Raw genomic sequence first — 18,940 nt, 5'->3', positions numbered from 1 at the left:
ATTATGTTCATTTTATGCTGCTCCCAAACAAAGTTTAAAGTGGAGATAGTTACAAACGATTTTTCGGAATCATTTGAATGAACCGATTCAAAAGAACGATTCGTTCACGAATTAGAATCGCTAGACGGGGTTGTCTTTGTGTGAAATGAGTGTGTTTGTTTTTGCACCTCCTCCTCCTAGGTCCACACAATACAAGATAATGGTGGCCAGAACTTTGAAGCTCCAAAAATCCCATAAAAGCAGCATAAAAGTAACCCATACAACTCCAGTGGTTTAATCCATATCTTCAGAAGTTATATGATTGGTGTAGGTGAGAAACAGATCAATATTTATGTCCTTTTTTAAAAAATAAAGGAGGGATAAAGGAAAGGAAAAGAATAAATAAATCATATTTGCACAACATCCCAGTAGGTGTCAGTATGCACGAATAATGCCAATCGCCAAAAAACAAAAGAAAAAGACCACTAATGAACGCGCATTTAGGAGGACTGTTTGAAAGTATATTTATAGTAAAAAAGGACTTAAATACTGATCCACACCTATCACATCACTTCTGAAGGCATGGTTTGAACCACTGGAGTCTTATGGATTACTTTTATGCTGCCTTTATGTGCTTTTTTGAGCTTCAAAGTTTTGGCATCTATTCATTGCATTGTATGGACCTACAGAGCTGAAATATTCTCCTAAAAATCTTTATTTGTGTTCTGCAGAAGAAAGAAAGTCATACACATCTGGGATGGCAGGAGGATGAGAAAATGATGAGAGAATTTCAATTTTTGGATGAACTATCCCATTAATGCTTGAGTGGTTCACACAATACATAGGCGTCATAACTGTTTGAAAAATGTTACAATAAAAACACATATCCTATTTTGTTTCTTGAGAATTCAAAACGCCAAGACCTGACATGCCCAGAAGTCAAATAGTAATCAGTCAATATTATTTTCTTAAAGAGTTAAGTGCAATTTTGTGTGAGAAAAATTCATCGAGTGACATTTCCCACACTTTCAGGCCCTGGAAACTCTCGTTGCGTTCCAAGTGTCAGGTGTGAACATGTAGGCTACACAGTGACATCACCCAATAAAAAAATCTGGGTAAAAAAGAAACTACTCTCATACAACAACATGCAAATTCAATGGTACAATAGTATTACACAGAACATTTGCAACATTGATACCAAACATGTTGTCGTGGTGTCACTGTTTATTAGGTGTATTTCTTTGCAAAGATGGATGGTCATATTTTCGATTTACTGAATATATTGTCTATTTCTTTATTGTACGTTTCTGTCTTTCTGTCTGTACATTTCCTGCTAAGCATCTGGGGAAGCACAAAGTAGGAAATTCATGACACAGTGAGCATGTTTCTCTGTGTTCATAGCAATAAAGAACATGACATGAAAATGTATACATGAGTATTGTTGCTCATATTAATGCATCACTGCATTACAATAAAATTTCAGTGACTGGATAGCCTAATTCATACTGCTCAACCTCTTTTTCTATGGACTGATATTTTTGTCCAATTATTGGTCTACTCATAATTTTTGGCCCAATTGCGGACAGTTTATCCATGAAAATGAAGACTCTAAAGAGAGCTTAATAACATATTTACCCAATGTTATTGTCACCTTAATGAACCTATTGTGAGATAATTAAATGTTAGCCGTTACCCCTTATAAACAAACTAATTTGTGGTGGCTGTGTCATTGTCATTGGAGTGTAAACAAAGTGGAGGGAGTTTGAAGACCTACACCTTGGGCAAGCAAACACAGGCTTTTGTTTTTGAGCATAGCCTAGCCATTCAAGAGAAGCAATAAAAAGCCTGGACCCGAGACAATGGGTCAGATAGTCAAGGGTACTGGAGCAATGGGGCCAGAATGAGGGAGATAACATCTCCACGGTCTGCCCTGTTCTTAAGACCCCTGCCCTGACCTCATGCTCTCTGGAATCTGGATACTCACAAAGGACTACTGAGAATCCTAACAGTACAACGGGACAATGAAGCAAAGATCTGACCTCTTTATCATTTAAATGCCAGAGCAAGACTCTTTTAAAGTGACATGATGATTATATGTTCTTATACCGTTAATAGATTGCACTGTGTGAAAGACGCAAAAAAGGGAGGCACATTCACAGCAATTAAACTAGATTTAAACTACATTTTCTGAAGAAAATGTGAGTGGTTCTTGCCCATGCATAAGTCGCTGCCACGATGCTTGGGTGTTGTGAGTGGTTGCCAGGGGGTTGCTATGTGGTTGCTTTGTGGTTGCTAAGGTGTTCTGGGTGGTTGTTAGATGGTTGCTTTCTGGCCCAAAAGAGCAAAAGAGCCCACCCCCAAGTCTATATGACATTCTGGCTGCTAGATATGTTTCATGTTCCTTCTTTAATATACTGCAAGTTTTTTTTTTCTCCGTATGTTTTATCATCTGCCAGGCAAAAATTGTAAGTCCAATCAGTTAAAAAAGTAGTAGCAGACCTCATCTCAACAAGCTGCACGATTTGAGGTATCATTCATGTCCGTGGCACAAAAGGAGCAGGACAAGTTAGGCTTACTTTTCCTTATGCAAAATATAAATGCATTTTTATTTATTTTTTGCTTTGATTTGGGGTTTAATATGACAAGGATATTTTTTTTGACAGATGTCATGAGAATCACACAATAGTGATGCTTGCCTTACAGTAGCAAGAGCAGCTCCTAAATTGCTGTCAACAACAACAGCACAAAATGTCAGATCAAGCATTGCAATCCCAGGATCGATGCTTGTTTTGGATCTTGATAAGAGTGCTTATCATGTCTTTATGATTACAGTCCCTCTCCTCTAATCTCACATAGGGTGCACCTGGTCTTTTCACTGCTGTGTGCAAATGAGTTTGCTAAATAAATACAGGTGGGGTCTCAAAACGGTATTCTCCAAACTTTGCCTGAGGGATTATGCTTAATGCAGTAAAACCGCAACATTGCATGCAAGCTTGCCTCGCCATGTCCTGGATTGCCCACAGTAAAAGACAGGACAGAGTACAGAGAGCATGAAAAAGCTACAGCGTGGATTACATACCATATGTACACATAAGCAAAACCCCTTAATATATTTTACACCTATAGTCAGGACTTTCTTAAAACTAGGACTAGTTACACAGACTTTTGTAACCCAGAACAAAAATGGAGGCCTACCTTTAAAACTTATGTTAGTCTGAATCTACATACAAAAATTGACTGAGAATATAGCCAAACTTTTTAACAATTGGTATGTTTTTCAGTAGCTATATGGTATAAATAGATTACCTTTTTCTGAAGAAAATGTGAGTGGTGCAGGTGCTTGTCCGTGTAAAACTCAGCACCATGATGCTAGGGTGTTGAAAGTGGCTGCCAGGGCTTTGCTATATGGTTGCTTAGATGTTCTTTCCCTTTTATTACTTCACATTCAGAAGAAACAAATAAGAAATTATATTTTGCATATACACTGTGAAGCCTATCTTAGGGCCATTAAAGGACCCAAAAATGAAAATTCTCTCATCATTTACTCACTCTCATGCCACCCCCGGTGTGTTTGACTTTCTTCTGCAGAACACAAACAAAGATTTTTAGAAGAATATCTCAGCTCTTTTGGTCCTCATAATGCAAGTGAATGGGTACCAACATTTTGAAGCTCCAAAAAGCACATAAAGGCATCATAAAAGGAATCTATTGACTCTATTTTTACTATAAATTCTCCTTCATGCCCAGTAGGTGGTGACATACACGAAGAATGTGAATAACCAAAAACAAAAGCAGAAGAATGTGAAAGTGAAAGTTAAAATGGAGATTGACTGAGCAGGGAGGATCATTTATAGTAAAAAAAGAACTTAAATATTGCACTGAAAAAAACTTATTTGTTGGGTCAACAAACATTATGTAAGAAAATGAATAGCATCTACTCAGATATTTACATATTAATCAAATGTTTAGGTTTGCTTAATTTGCATTACTGTGTACAATACAAAATATAATTGATAAGGTGATACTTAAGTGATACTTAAAAGTGATACATAAAGTCAACTCAAATATCTATGTTCCTTGAACTTCTTTGGCTTAAAAACCTATAAAATAAAGATTTTAAGTACTGCTAACTCAAACGATCAAGTACAAGATTGTGGGAAAATACCCATAAGCCATTGTGCCATTGTGTCAAAAGAAATGTATATGGGCATTTAATTAGTTATCATTAAGAATGCATATAGGTTTTAGCTCTTTAGTATTATTGATGTTATTTTACTGTAAATAGTTGTTTTGTATGAAGTCACTGTTAGGGTGATAAGTGTTCACAATTTGGACCCGGTTCAATCCATGTAATTTGTGTAACATACTTTTTAAGTAAATAAAGTCGAATTAACTCATACTTTTGAGTTTAACTAACAAAGGTTTTCTAGTTATGTTGACATAAAATGACCATAAGTTGAATTTATTTAAAAAGTGTGATGCAAAAATACTACATATGTATTTTAAGTAAATCCAACTCCTCATTTTTTTCAGAGTGATCTGTTTCTCTCCCACACCTATCATATCAGTTCTGAAGATATTTATTAAACCATTTGAGTCTATGGATAACTTTTATGCTGCCTTTATGTCCTTTTTGGAACTTCAAAGTTACTTCAGTATTGAATGGACCTGAAATATTCTCCTAAAAATCTTTGTTTGTGTTCTGCTGAAGACAGAAAGTCATACACATCTGGGATGGCAAGATGGTGAGTAAATGATGAGAGAATTTTAATTAAAAAAATCATTGTTCAACAACATTTTTTTTTTTTTTTTTTTTTTTTTTACTGTAGTACAATAAAAAAAATCACTGTGTTATGGTCATGAGAATCATCATTGAAAACAATGGGGAAAGTAAAAGTAAAACATCCAGACACGTTACTAAAATGAGAATTGGGGGGTAAAATGTGCTCAAGTGTCCTGAATGTCACAAAGAAAAAAATCTTAATGGTCCTAAATTCTTAATGCAAAAGATCATTTCAAATTTGTTTATTATTATTATTATTATTATTATTATTATTATTATTGATTTGGGGTTTTGTATGACTACATTTTCTTGCCAGGTTTTGTGAGAATCACCCTTATCTTCTGGTCCCTAGATATACTGTAGCTTGAATCTCTTCTTCAGTGTCAATGTGTTCCATTTTATCATCTACTTTAATTCTGATTGCTTAGTATTATGTCTGTAGCACAGTCATTGTAGGATGAATTACATGCTGAAGTATAATACTTATGGGTTTGTTTAGATGCCTGACCCTAAGTCTGAGCAATAGTGATGCTTGCCTTAGCAAACACCACTAAATAGTGAATATGGCACAACCAGATTTCTCTATAATCTCCTAGTCTGAGCTGCTGTTTTGACAGCTGAAGTTTTAACCTGACAAATGGCAGACAGGTACGAGCAAGTGTGCTGGTGTCACTATTTTATCCTTTCCATCGCATTCCAATAGCAACACATGCAGGGCCAGCTATGGGAAGAGGGAGAGGTATGCTGCATTCCAAGGATTTCAGAGATGGGAAAAGGATGCCTGTTTGGACCTGCCCGACTACCGTTGCATACCTGTTTGGCAGGTAAGCCCAAGCATGCGGGAGTGTGGGGTAGGGGCTGGAATGTGGTAGGCAGAGGCCCTGGACAGCATTTGCGACTGCAGCTACTGCACATGTGTGTATGGGCTCAGGCTGCTTTTAGAGGGTGGTTGAGGGGACACACACGTTCCAGGGGACTTTAAAGAGACAGCGCCATTTTACCTGCATATGCAAGGATGTCCTCATCCCAAACCAGTCCTGCGGGGCTACGGAAGCTGTTGAACTGGTTGGGTGAAATGGATAATTCTGTTTGCATCAGCACCATAAATGTGTCTCTGTTGCTCTGCAGTCAAAAATGATGAATATCTGTCTATGTAATACAGTGTAGCATTTGCATTGGCTGCATGTCATGCTTCAGTTGTAGTTTATAGGAAGCTCTTGGGAGAGTTGTGCTGATGGGTCGTTCCTGTTATGCAGTAACATTCTCTCTAAGTGAGAAAAACTGGTACCACTTTACATTAATGATCCTTTTGTTAAGGGTTTATAAGGGGTTTATTAATGACTAATAATAATTTGTAGTGCATTATAAATAAATGATATGTGGTTATGATAACATACATGAAAAGAACGACTTTCATGCAATACCTGCTAAATAGTGTCATTTTACCTCACATGTTCTAAATGCTTAATAACACTTATTTAACATTAGTAACCTATGAAAATGTATCTTAATGTGAAGTAGACAAATATAAAGCATTTATTAAGGAGTTGCCAACATGAGTAGCCTGTGTACACGAAATTCATTATGGTTTAATGGTCATCAGGCTTTATGTATATAATATTTGCTGTGAATGAGGATGACGAGCTGAAAAGTGTTTGTAGAGGATTTTAGGTAGCTAAGACTAGGTAAATTGTCAAGGAAAGACAATACAGTTATAAAGATAAACACAAACTGTAGCAAAATTATATAATCTTTCCTTTTAATCTCAATTAAATAGTTTTTAAACTAAACTATTTTTGCTGCATTGTAACATAAATCATGAATTAGGGCATTTTGTATTTTTATAAACTAATATAAGTATGAATAGGTGTATTTATTAAGCATTTATAACATAATGATCACTATTTGTCAAGTATTGCAAGAAAGGTGCTCTTTTTATTCATGTTGTTATAACTGCATATCAAAGATTTATAATGCATTTGCAAATGACTTATTAGTCATTAATGAACCCCTTTATAAACCCATAACAAAGGGAACATCAATGTAAAGTGTTTGATAATCCACCTAATTCCACAAAACATCACAGAATTCATTAAATCCATTGCTAATACTTACTGATGTTTGTGGTGTTGTTGTAACACCACAAATTATGTCACTTCCTGGAGGATGATGTCATGAACAAACTTTCTTTTGATTGTTAAAGTGATATTACAAAAAGCTACTAGGTTGAACGTGTTATTGGGGACATATGTAAAACCTATTAAAATAGTGTTCCCAAATATTTCATTTTATTTTATTTTTTTATTTGAAATAATTTTATTTAAAAAAGGAAAAAGAAGAAACACGGAGTAGATCTTGATACTTTTTCCAGTTTTAATTGGTTAGTGCATAGCACCTGGGGAAAGGCAAAAGTGGCAACATCCGTTCAAAACAAGTAATGATCTCAAATTCGAAAAATGTGAAAATGTTCACTTGGAATATCACAATATCACAACTGGAATATTGTGATAAAAGTAAACTAACAAACAGTGTTTGCATCTTTAACTTTTTCGATGTTAAAATCCTTTCTCCCTGCTAAATATGCAAAGACTATATAAATTAACCATTTTTACTGTAAGTTGAATTCCAGCAACATGAACTCAACCAATGATGTGAGTTTGGGGTTGTTATCATCTGTTTGTTTGATCAATAGCCAGGGTTGGGAGGTTTACTTCTGAAATGTATTCCTCTACAGATTACCGAATACATGCTGTAAAATGTAATTTGTAACGTATTTCATTAGATTACTCAAGGTCAGTAACGTATTCTAAATACTTTGGATTACTTCTTCAGCACTGGTAGATTTTTTCACTTGTTTTGACTATAAAAACTCTGCCCGTACAGTAAAAATACACATGTTAAAAATACATTCTCTGAAAAACCTAAATATCTTATGCAGTGTTTCTAAAACAAGATAAATCAAATTGATCTTGTTTTAAGGATTTTTAGATATTTTTAAAGGAAAACAATACAAAAATGATTATCAAGAATATGATTTTTGCCCTAATATCAAAGGTCTTACTAGAAAAAAAGAAATTATGATCCAACGTGAATTTTCTTGATAAAAAATATGATCGCGCCTGGTAACGTGCATGTAAAATGGCTAGAAATAGCATTTTAGCTTAGCATAAAGCTGACATACCGCTCGTATGAATGTAACACATCATAAGAAAGTGTTTCACCGCTGTTCAAATGCACTTTGGATCGCATCATTTATATGGATAAATGTTTTCCATCTGAAAGGACTAAATATTAAATGAAACAAATGACAATAAAATGCAAAGGACTAAATATTAAATGAAACATGACAATAAAATGCAAAGTAATCTCTTCAGTAATCAAAATACTTTTTGAATGTAACTGTATTCTAATTACCAATGATTTAAATTGTAACTGTAGTGGAATACAGTTACTTATATTTTGTATTTTAAATACATAATCCAGTTACATGTATTCTGTTACTCACCAACCCTGGCAATAGGAAAGATGGTTAAAAATCAATTTTTATTTTTGTAATTCTATTTGGTGGTGCTAATGGTGCAGAAATAACAAACTTCAGCTTTAATATTTTATTTGATATATTATGACATTAGGAGCATGAAAATGTACTACTTAGTAGGATTGACCCAGATAATGTGTGATTGTTGTAGTGTTTCATTCCTTTTTAAACCAAACTTGAATGGGTATGGCAACAATGGTACATTTGTTATTGGTACTTCCACCTTTTTGGTGAACATGAAACCTGTTCGTAGAAATGTATTGTTTTATTTTTTATTAATTTTTTATATATGGTTGGATGTCAATGGATTCCAATGCGTTCATTGGAAGTAGCTGATGGGAAGCATCAGTACAACTTCCTGTCAACATCCTCGGACAGCATGGATTCCTCCCACATCTGAGAATGTATGTCTGATGTCCTGAACTTATTTCATATTGAGAGATGCAATTGTTTCACATTAAAATACTTTTTCCATGCACCGCATTTCACCGCAGATTTGTCTAGGCTTGATCAAAGTTCTTAAGAGCTGGAAAAATACTCTAACTACTCATTACGCTTCACATTACACCCACATTTTAGTAATGAGAAGCACGCAAGGAATGATGAGACAATGGGTTTTCAAAAACAATATTAATTTGGTAACAATTAATGTATAAATAAATAATTTGGTGTTGTTAGTGGTTGTTTTGTAACATTAATAGTGCTGTTTGTACCCTCAGAATGGTGTAATATCAAATCTCAGGGCTGTCTGAGGAACATCCTTCTTTTTACCAGGACAAAGTACAGACTGATACAATTCTTGTGTTGCCACTGAAGGTCTGACACCGGGGAGATTTCCTTTCAAAAACCCTGAGGCAGGAAATCCCCACCCAGGCATGGTCAAAACTATATATATATATATGTATGTATGTATATGTATATGTATATGTATATGTATGACACAAAGACGATAAACAATGAATGAACATGACAAATAAAAAAATAATAAAACACAAATTTAAAACTAATAATAATAATAGTAATTTGTGTTATACCAGACATTTTCCTTTTGTCCCCTGAGAAAACGGTTTGGCTGTCAGAATTTCTATTCTTACAACATGAATGGAAAAGAAACATAACACATGGCAGGAAAATTTTCTCACAGTGATACAGTTTCCCCTTTGAAAGACTTTTAACATGACATGTACATGTGTTTACTAACATTTTACGGCAATAGCCTTCAGGTAGTTAAGCGAGGGTGTTTTGCATGTTGAGACAAGTCATAACACACTGAGAGCTAACGAACGTTTTGTTTCTAAAGCAGCAGGAATGTTTTTCCTTAATCGTTGTGATAGACATTAAAAAATTATTTTATCCAGACTAACTAAGAATGGGTTGATAAACACCCATTAGTAATATGATTTGTAATTGCATTTTATTATATCCAAGTGGAAATATAGATTTTTCCTAAACTGTATATCTGGAAACTCATAAGAGAGAGATATTTAAATTTACATGTAATTATTCAAATGTGACTGTGAACTGTACCCTAAAATGGTATTACTGTATGAAAATCGACCATAAGATTGTTGAAGGTCATTTGATATTCCAGAACAAATATGTGTAGTCTAATTTAAGTTATAGAGTTTTACATTTCTTTATAGTTTACCTGTTTTGACAGTGAGAGAGATCAATATGGTTGTGTCTGTATCGTTCAAAAAGAATAATACTGTCACCTACTGGTGATAGTGAAAATATTCACTAAACACTGAATTAACTGAACAAGTAAATAGCTACCAGCAGGGCAACCCTTTTGACATGGAGTGCCATTTTTTATTTTCCTGGTCAATGGCTGTGCATGCACATGCATGTGATTTTCCTAAGTTTGAGTCCACTTGTAAAAATGTTTCTATTTTGTGTTTTTCTAATTTAATCATTTATTTAAATGATATTATCAGCATAACAGTTTGAGTGAAAAATTTGTGCAAAACCCACATGTGAAAAATCTTGCATGTGAATTTTCACAGAGCATCTTAAGTGCTATAATGAAAGAAAACCTGTCTTTTTGTACAAAATGAGTTAACATTGCTCAAAGTCACAAATTTGCTTATTTGATTATTGATCACAAAATTGTGTGGAATCTTAAATATTTCTTATATTATGTCATTGTAATCATGTAATCACCAGCACGCAAGCAACAGCGAGAGAGGAGCAGACTATTTTACATATATGAAGTTTTTTGCACCAGCATTCCAGTTTACATTGTGATGTAATCCCTCCTCATGATCATGGAGCATGTTTTCAGAATCAGAATCAGAATGAGCTTTATTGCCAAGTATGCTTACACATACAAGGAATTTGTCTTGGTGACAGGAGCTTCCAGTACACAACAATACAAAAACAGCAACAAGACTTTTAAAATAATTAAAATTGAATAAAAAACAGATAAATATTCAAAAGAAAAAGTATATATAGAATACACAAGAGACAATATATATACACATACATACACATATACATACATATACACACACACACATACATACATATACACACATACATATATATGAATATATATACATACATACATACATACATACACACATACACATACACATACGTAGTGCAAATCTAAATACAAATATTATATACAGTGCAAGGGAATGTAAAGGCAGAAGAGGTAGGATGTGTTGGATAATATAAAAAGACTAAGCTGTGTCTTGCACGTTAATTATTGCTCAAAGGGGCAGTTTTAACTGTTCATGAGATGGATAGCCTGGGGGAATTTGCAAGGAATTTGTCTTGGTGACAGGAGCTTCCAGTGTACAGCAATACAAATACAACACAAAAACAGCAGCAAGACATAGATAATAATAAAAAAATAAACACATACGTACAGACACATACATACATACATACACATGGGTAGTGCAAATCTAATACAATCTGTTATGTACAGTGTAAATACAAATCTGTTATGTACAGTGCAAATATTTTTTTTATTTATTTATTTTTTTTTCCCCAGAGGAATGAACTGGCAGAAGAGGTCGGATGTGTTGGATAAATATAAAAAAGACTAAACTGTGTATTGCACATAGTTATTGCTCAATGGGGCAATTTAATTGTTCATGAGATGGATAGCCTGGGGTAAAAAACTGTTCCTGTTCCTGACGGTTTTGGTGCTCAGAGCTCTGAAGCGTCGGCCAGAAGGCAACAGTTCAAAAAGGTAATGGGCAGGGTGAGTGTGGTCCAGAGTGATTTTTCCAGCCTTTTTCCTTACTCTGGAAGTGTACAGTTCTTGAAGGGGGGGCAGGGGGCAACCAATAATCCTCTCAGCAGTCCAAACTGTCTTTTGTGGTCTTCTGATGTCTGATTTCGTAGCTGAACAAAACCAGACAGTTATTGAAGTGCAGAGGACAGACTCAATGACTGCTGAGCAGAACTGTATCAGCAGCGCCTGTGGCAGGTTGAACTTCCTCAACTGGTGAAGGAAGTACAACCTCCGCTGGGACTTTTTCACAATGGAGTCAATGTGGGTCTCCCACTTCAGGTCCTGTGAGATGGTAGTGCCCAGGAACCTGAATGACTCCACTGCTGCCACAGTGCTGTTTAGAATAGTGAGGGGGGTCAGTGTTGGGGTGTTCCACAATCCACAACCATCTCCACCGTTTTGAGCATGTTCAGCTTAAGGTTGTTTTTGACTGCACCAGACAGCCAGCTGTTTAACCTCCGTTCTGTATGCAGACTCATCGTCATCTCGGATGAGGCCGATGACAGTGGTGTCATCTGCAAACTTCAGGAGCTTGACAGAGGGGTCCTTGGCGATGCAGTAATTTGTATACAGGGAAAAGAGTAGTGGGGAGAGCACACATCCCTGGGGGGCACCAGTGCTGATTGTAAAGGTGCTGGAAGTGAATTTCCCCTGTCTCACAAGCTGCTGCTTGTCTGTCAGAAAGCTGGTAATCCACTGACAGATAGACGTGGGAACAGAGAGTTGGTGTAATTTATTATGGAGTATTGCTGGGATGATGGTGTTGAAAGCCGAACTGAAGTCCACAAAAAGGATCCTTGCATATGTCCCTGGTATGTCCAGATGTTGCAGGATATGATGCAATCCCATGTTGACTGCATCATCCACAGACCTGTTTGCTCGATAAGCAAATTGAAGGGGATCTAGAAAGGGTCCAGTGATGTCCTTCAGGTGGGCCAACACCAGTCTCTCAAATGATGTATCAGCTGCTGAATGGGAAGATAAACACTATTAAAGTGTGACGAGACTTGCGCTGCCCGTGCAAACCATTCGCACATCACAAGCCGATCAACTATTTAGCCATTTTCGGTGAATCGCATCGGCAAAATCCTAAAACTTTATTTCCAGGTTTAAATTTGATCATGAGGAAGGATTACATCAAGATGCAGATTGGAATGCAGGTGTGGAATTTATATAAATAAAATAGTCTAATTCTCAAGGCTGGTCAACCCATTAGAGGACGTAGACGAGCACCTAGGGCGGCATCGCTTTGGGGGCACTGATCTGCCAAGCCAATCCACAATATTCCTGAGTTCCATGATGCTTTGCGGGCGATGTGGGCGGAACTTAAGGTTAAGTGTATACAATCGTTATGTTAGTACTAACGCAGCATTAAAAATGAAAGAAACATAAGAACAAATTATTACAGAATTATAGTGAGATGATTTTGTTCTTCCTCACTTATCTGTTAATGATTATGGATTTCAGGATGATGGCCAAATATCGCAAATATAGAAGCATTTGAGTTATTTTGTCGAGTCTTTATCCATCGATCGAAGAACTGAAAAGCTTTGTAGCATATTAGCGCCTTCCCAGCTGTAAAGTTAGACATGTTTTGAGAACTGTAGATAACTATGTTTATTTTAAAGCATGCACTGAGTCTGGTCAGAACCTGAAGAGTTTGTTGTACCGATATTATGTACTTACTACAGATACAGGGGAGGTCCAAACCGCAGGATGCTCATGTATTACAGGGCTCTGGCGATGATACTGTCATGCTGCCGTTTTTTTGTTTAAAATACAATTATTTTCGGGAGATGAATGTGTAGTAAACTCAATCTAGATTTATAATTGTTAGTTTACATACAATATCCATATCTAAATGCTATAACCTACATGAAATGTTTTAGTGTTGACTGAACAACTGATCCTGTTGATAGATTGAATTTACTGTTCTTGTATAGGAAATAACGATGTATTAGCAGCCACACAATAAACTGTACCGTACAAAAAGAAATACATGCAATACAAATAAACATATTTATTTGGACATACATTATAAACATTGTACACAAAAGTTCAATGTTCTCTGTAAAGCAACTACTGTACATGTCTCATCTAATAATTATGGTCTTTCACTGTAGAATTTATCCATTTAGCATTACAGCATGAAAACATCGTCACACTGTTCCACTTTATACTCAGTAATAATGCAATTTCAAAACATGTGAAGCATTCACAAAAAAAGATGCTAAATAGAAATGAACAAACTCTCAAAATTTCTAATGAACTTTCAGCACATGTACAAACACCTGTTAGCACAATAATGCTATCGTTTATGTAATACATTGCATAATGATGGATAATATAAGTAACCCCTGTTAACTTCTTGCCAATAAAGTGAAAAGAACACACAAACAAATTATTCCAAGCTTTTTTTTCAAACAGATGTTCCTAAGTCAATCCTTCTGTAGGCAGCCGATGGAAGAAGCAGCATCTGGGACTGGAGAACTGTGCTTTGTGAGTGGTTTCTGATCATAACATTGCTGTTTTAGACTAAACTTTAGTTTCGCTTGATTATTAGGTTAACTATTATCTGCACACATTGTCCGGGAAATTTTTTAAGACATCTTACGACATTTAAAAATCAAGAATCTAACTGCATGACACGCAAGCAAGCAGTGACCAGCTACACACAAATCACCAACCAATCACACTTCTGCTAGCCAACAGGAAATTCCGCCCACCTTGCGAAATACAGTGGACTCGCTGAGAATATTGCATGTGCTCAATCTATGGGGGGTCATGTGTGGGTGCCTCATGCCGCCCCCCCTGCAAGATGCCGCCCTGGGCAACTACACATGTCGCCCATGCCTAAATCTGCTACTGCTGCAGGTAAAGATACTTTCTAAATATAAGTGTATCAAAACACTTACATTACATGATAGCGCTTAAAACTACCAAAATTACCAAACCAATACCATGTTTTTTGGAAATGTTCTTTGGAGTAGCTTTGAGGGTCTTGCCTAGGGCCCCAAATGGGGTAGGACCAGTGTTATGGATCAACTGGGGATCATGTTAACTGGGGATGTGTGCGTGCACGTGAATAATTTTACTTGCATTTTCAGCATATTTGTTCAATGTTAATTGCCGTGGAGCCAAGAAAAAGCATTTTACACATCATAAAAAATTTTTGGTATCATTATTAACCTGCTCTGTATGATCGATGTCTGTTCCAATGAATCTGACATAGTTAAAGAGCGATTTTAACATGGTTTCACAGGGTAACATCTGGTTTAAATGGAAACTGGTGATTACATTTGTCAGAGCAGTAAATCACATGTGGAAGTCTTTTATTTGCAACACTAAAGCATCGTAGGCTATGTTATGTGTCAACAATAAGCATATACTCTTAAATTACTTTTATTTATAAAACAAACAATAGCCTGATAAAGTTGATAAAGCAATTGTTACTGTTCACATAGAAGGTCTGTTGGTATTGAGGTAGTGTGTTCGCTAATCATGAATACAGATCTGGGTTCAATTCTCTGTGAGGAACTGCATTTTTATTTAAATTGTTATAATAGCATTTTACATTTCAAAGGTTCTGTACATGACAATGTCTTATGTTTGACTACCCATGACACTGCCAAAAGATGATCTTTCAGAACAGTACAATATTTTTTGTGGAGAGCAAGTACAAAGGCCAAACTGACATCATAATCTGCAGCAAAGCTTCAAATTTGTCTTGATTGACTGGGATTTTAACCCAGGTTGCTATATTTACTGCTAGTACAACTTACTGCTGGACCAGTGTCCCATCTATAATTCATTCACTTTGTCGGAGAAAGTTACTCAAACTATTAGTTCATCAAGCCATTATACATTATAAAGAAATAAAAGCAATTGAAAGTATATTGTTGGCACATAACAGCCTATGATGCTTTAGTGTTGCAGATAAAAGAATTCAACATGTGATTTACTGCTCTGACAAATGTATTTGCCAGTTCCCATTCAAACCAATGTCCCGCATTAATATGGGCAAACATGTTACCCTGTGAAACGGTTAAAATCGCTCTTAAACTGTGTCAAATTCATTAAAACAGACATCGATGAAAAAACTCAATTTAATAATGATACCAACAATTTTTATAATGTGCAAAACGTCTTTTCTTTACTCCTTGACAATCCACATTAAACGAATCTGCAGACAAGGCAAGTAAACTTATTCACATGCACGTCTCTTCGCCATCCATTGGCGGTACCTTTCCCCTTTTAAAAAAATGTAAGGCAGCGCAAGCACTTTTTTAAGTTGAAACAACAAATATCAGCCTTTTTTTATCAGTTGATTTTACTAAACCAATATGCAAACCCCTCTCATGACATTGATTTTTAAATTCACATTTTCATTATGATTTCATGAATTTGTTGTTCCAAATCACATATTATAAAAGAGAGAATAGACTTTTTAAAAAATATCAACAAGACACCCTTTAGTACACTTATATGAAAACATACTTTAACATATAAAAACAGTGCAAAGTACTCAGCTCTTATAATTTAGCACAAGATGAAGAAGACAGAACTTGCATTACACTGAAGAATGAAATGAAGACCTCTCCACATAATACCACAATGGGGAATTTTTTATTTTTATTTTCTTTTAAAAAAAATCTGGTTCAGTCCTCGCACTGATGATGTAAGACCTTTAATTGCCACATCTGAATACACATACTGGCCAAATATTTTGAAACAAATCAGAGAGAAATTTCAGTGTTTATGGCATGTGCTCCCATTTGGATCGCTGACAAATTATGTTGTCCGAAATGATAAAAGAGAAATCTTTTATCATAAACACATGTATCAAGTTCACAAAAATTTTATATTTGTGTCCATGCTGGTTTCATAAATTTTTGAAAAACATTTCTAACATTTCCTACACACACTCAAAACATATTATTTAATGATTTTAAAAATGTATAAAGGAACAACCATCAAGTAAAATATAATCAAATATTTCCTTGCACCTTGAATACACTTTCATTAATTTCATTACATATAATTTTTCAAACAAAATTTTCAATGTTAAAAATATATATTGAAACAACAATTGAATATTATTCCAAATTAGTTATGCCCGCATTTTTTTATTATTAAGAATTTCATCTTTAAATGATATATATATATATACAAAGAAAAACCCACAGGTAACCTCAGGAGAAATACAGGCTGCTCTGGAAAAAGACGGTGTGGTTGTTTCAAGGAGCACAATACTTGTTGACCCCTCTCCACACATAGCGCTTATGATTGTGACCATAAAGCTCTATTTTGGTCTCATCACTCCAAATTACAGTGTGCCAGAAGCTGTGAGGCATGTCAATGTGTTGTTGGGCATATTGTAACATATTTTTTGTAGCATTGGCGCAGTAAAGGCTTCTTTCTGGCAACTCGACCATGCAGCTCATTTTTGTTCAAGTATCGTCGTATTGCGCTCCTTGAAACAACCACACAGTCTTTTTCCAGAGCAGCCTGTATTTCTCCTGAGGTTACCTGTGGGTTTTTCTTTTTATCCCAAACAATTCTTCTGGCAGTTGTCGCTGAAATCTTTCTTGGTGTACCTGACCTTGGCTTGGTATCAAGAGATCCCAAGAATATATATATATCTCATTGTTTTCTGTGAATTGGAATTTTAATGAATTTTTTAATAACTCAAAAGATCCAGACAAACTAAATGAGTGTCATGTCATTGACCTATTTACAGTTGTCTTAAGTTACTTTTATTTCTTTTGTTCGTTGAGATTTTTATTCATAATTATTGTGTCTGGTATGTGTCCATGCGACAGTCAATGGACCTCATACAAGGAGACAGGTAGAACTTACGAATACTGTATATCATTCATGCAGCTAAAAACCATTTTGATTAGAAGCAAGTTTTTGTTGTGTGGAACACAATTTCTCTGGAGAGTTTTCCTAGTCTCAGAGATCCTATGGTTTCATGCTTCTAGAGCATATGATGCTCTGAAAGTTAAGACATTATGAGATCAACTTCAGTTTGTACAGTGGCACTGCTGCAGATGTGCTTGACTTCCATGTTTAGGTCGATTGTTGTTGCCCACGCAATGATAACATGCTCAACTGTGCAAGCTTTTGGGAATAGAATTAACAAATATTAATGCAAATGATACTGCACTGTTATTTCAAAGCTACTTAATGTAAGTGATTACCTTCATCACAGTGGCTGGTGGGAAGTGTTTGTCCTTCTCCTCCTCATGAGGGCAGCAGATATCTCTTGGCATCTGTGCTTTCCAGTGAAATAAACTGTTCTCACCCCGTTTTCATGTTAAAAACAAAGAGTTTACAAAAGTAACACACCTGGGCTGTACCCGCACAGATGTCAAGTTTATTATATTTATAAAATTATTGTCGTTAACTTTACCACATGCTTATTAAATGTAGCTATTCACTGAAAAAGTGGTAGCATGGTGTTACATTGAAGAGCTATTTCTACATTTATAATATTTAAAACACATGTGACAGCTGGTCCCAAATGTGCTAACTTTAATCATATATTTAATAATAATAATGATAATAATAATAATAATAATAAAATATTTCCCTTCTCATACAAGTTTGATCTTGGTTTTAATAAGCCTTTTCTCAGGGACCTATATGTCCCAAAATACGTCAGTTTTACATAGACAAATTCATAATTATGATCAGACATGAATATATATCTACTCACAATTAAAATAAAGAAAATGGCAAACTTAAATGCTCTGAATTAATTCTGTGAAATCAGCTACTTAAATTCGTAATTGAAGGCTCTCGTTCTTGCCATATGTTTTTGCGCCAGCTGAGGTAAGAATACGGAGCTGAGACACGAGTGTAGTTTAAGGCAAGCTACAGTGTGATTTAAGTGCGCTGGCATGTTCAAGTGAAAGCAAAACCAATGAAGCTTGTGAACAGCTTCTCTTGTAATCAAATCGAGCTGCACTTCCGGTTGTATGGCGTCAGTTCTCAGGTGAACATGCTAACACACTTACTTCGCAAGAGGCAGCGTGAACTGATTCCCCTCATGGATGCACATTGGAGAATGACTGGAAGTAAACAAGTAGAGTAAAAATAACTTAAATAGTGATCTGTTTTACACCCAAAGTGATCGTATCACTTTAGAAGATATGGATTTAACTGCTGGAATCATATGGATTACTTTTATGTTTACTTTATGTGCTTTTTGGAGCTTTAAAGTTTTAGTCATCATCCATTTGCATTGTATGGACCTACAGAGCTGAAATATTCTTCTAAAAATCTTTGTGTTCTGCTGAAGAAAGAAAGTCATACATATCTGGGATGGCATGAGCGTGAATAAATGAAAAGAGGATTTTCATTTTTGGGTGAACTATCCCTTTAA

The sequence above is a fragment of the Myxocyprinus asiaticus genome, chromosome 30 (assembly GCF_019703515.2).
Source record: "Myxocyprinus asiaticus isolate MX2 ecotype Aquarium Trade chromosome 30, UBuf_Myxa_2, whole genome shotgun sequence".
Lineage (NCBI taxonomy): Eukaryota > Metazoa > Chordata > Actinopteri > Cypriniformes > Catostomidae > Myxocyprinus > Myxocyprinus asiaticus.
The sequence above is the reverse complement of the archived record's forward strand: the minus strand, read 5'-3'. Positions refer to the sequence as shown.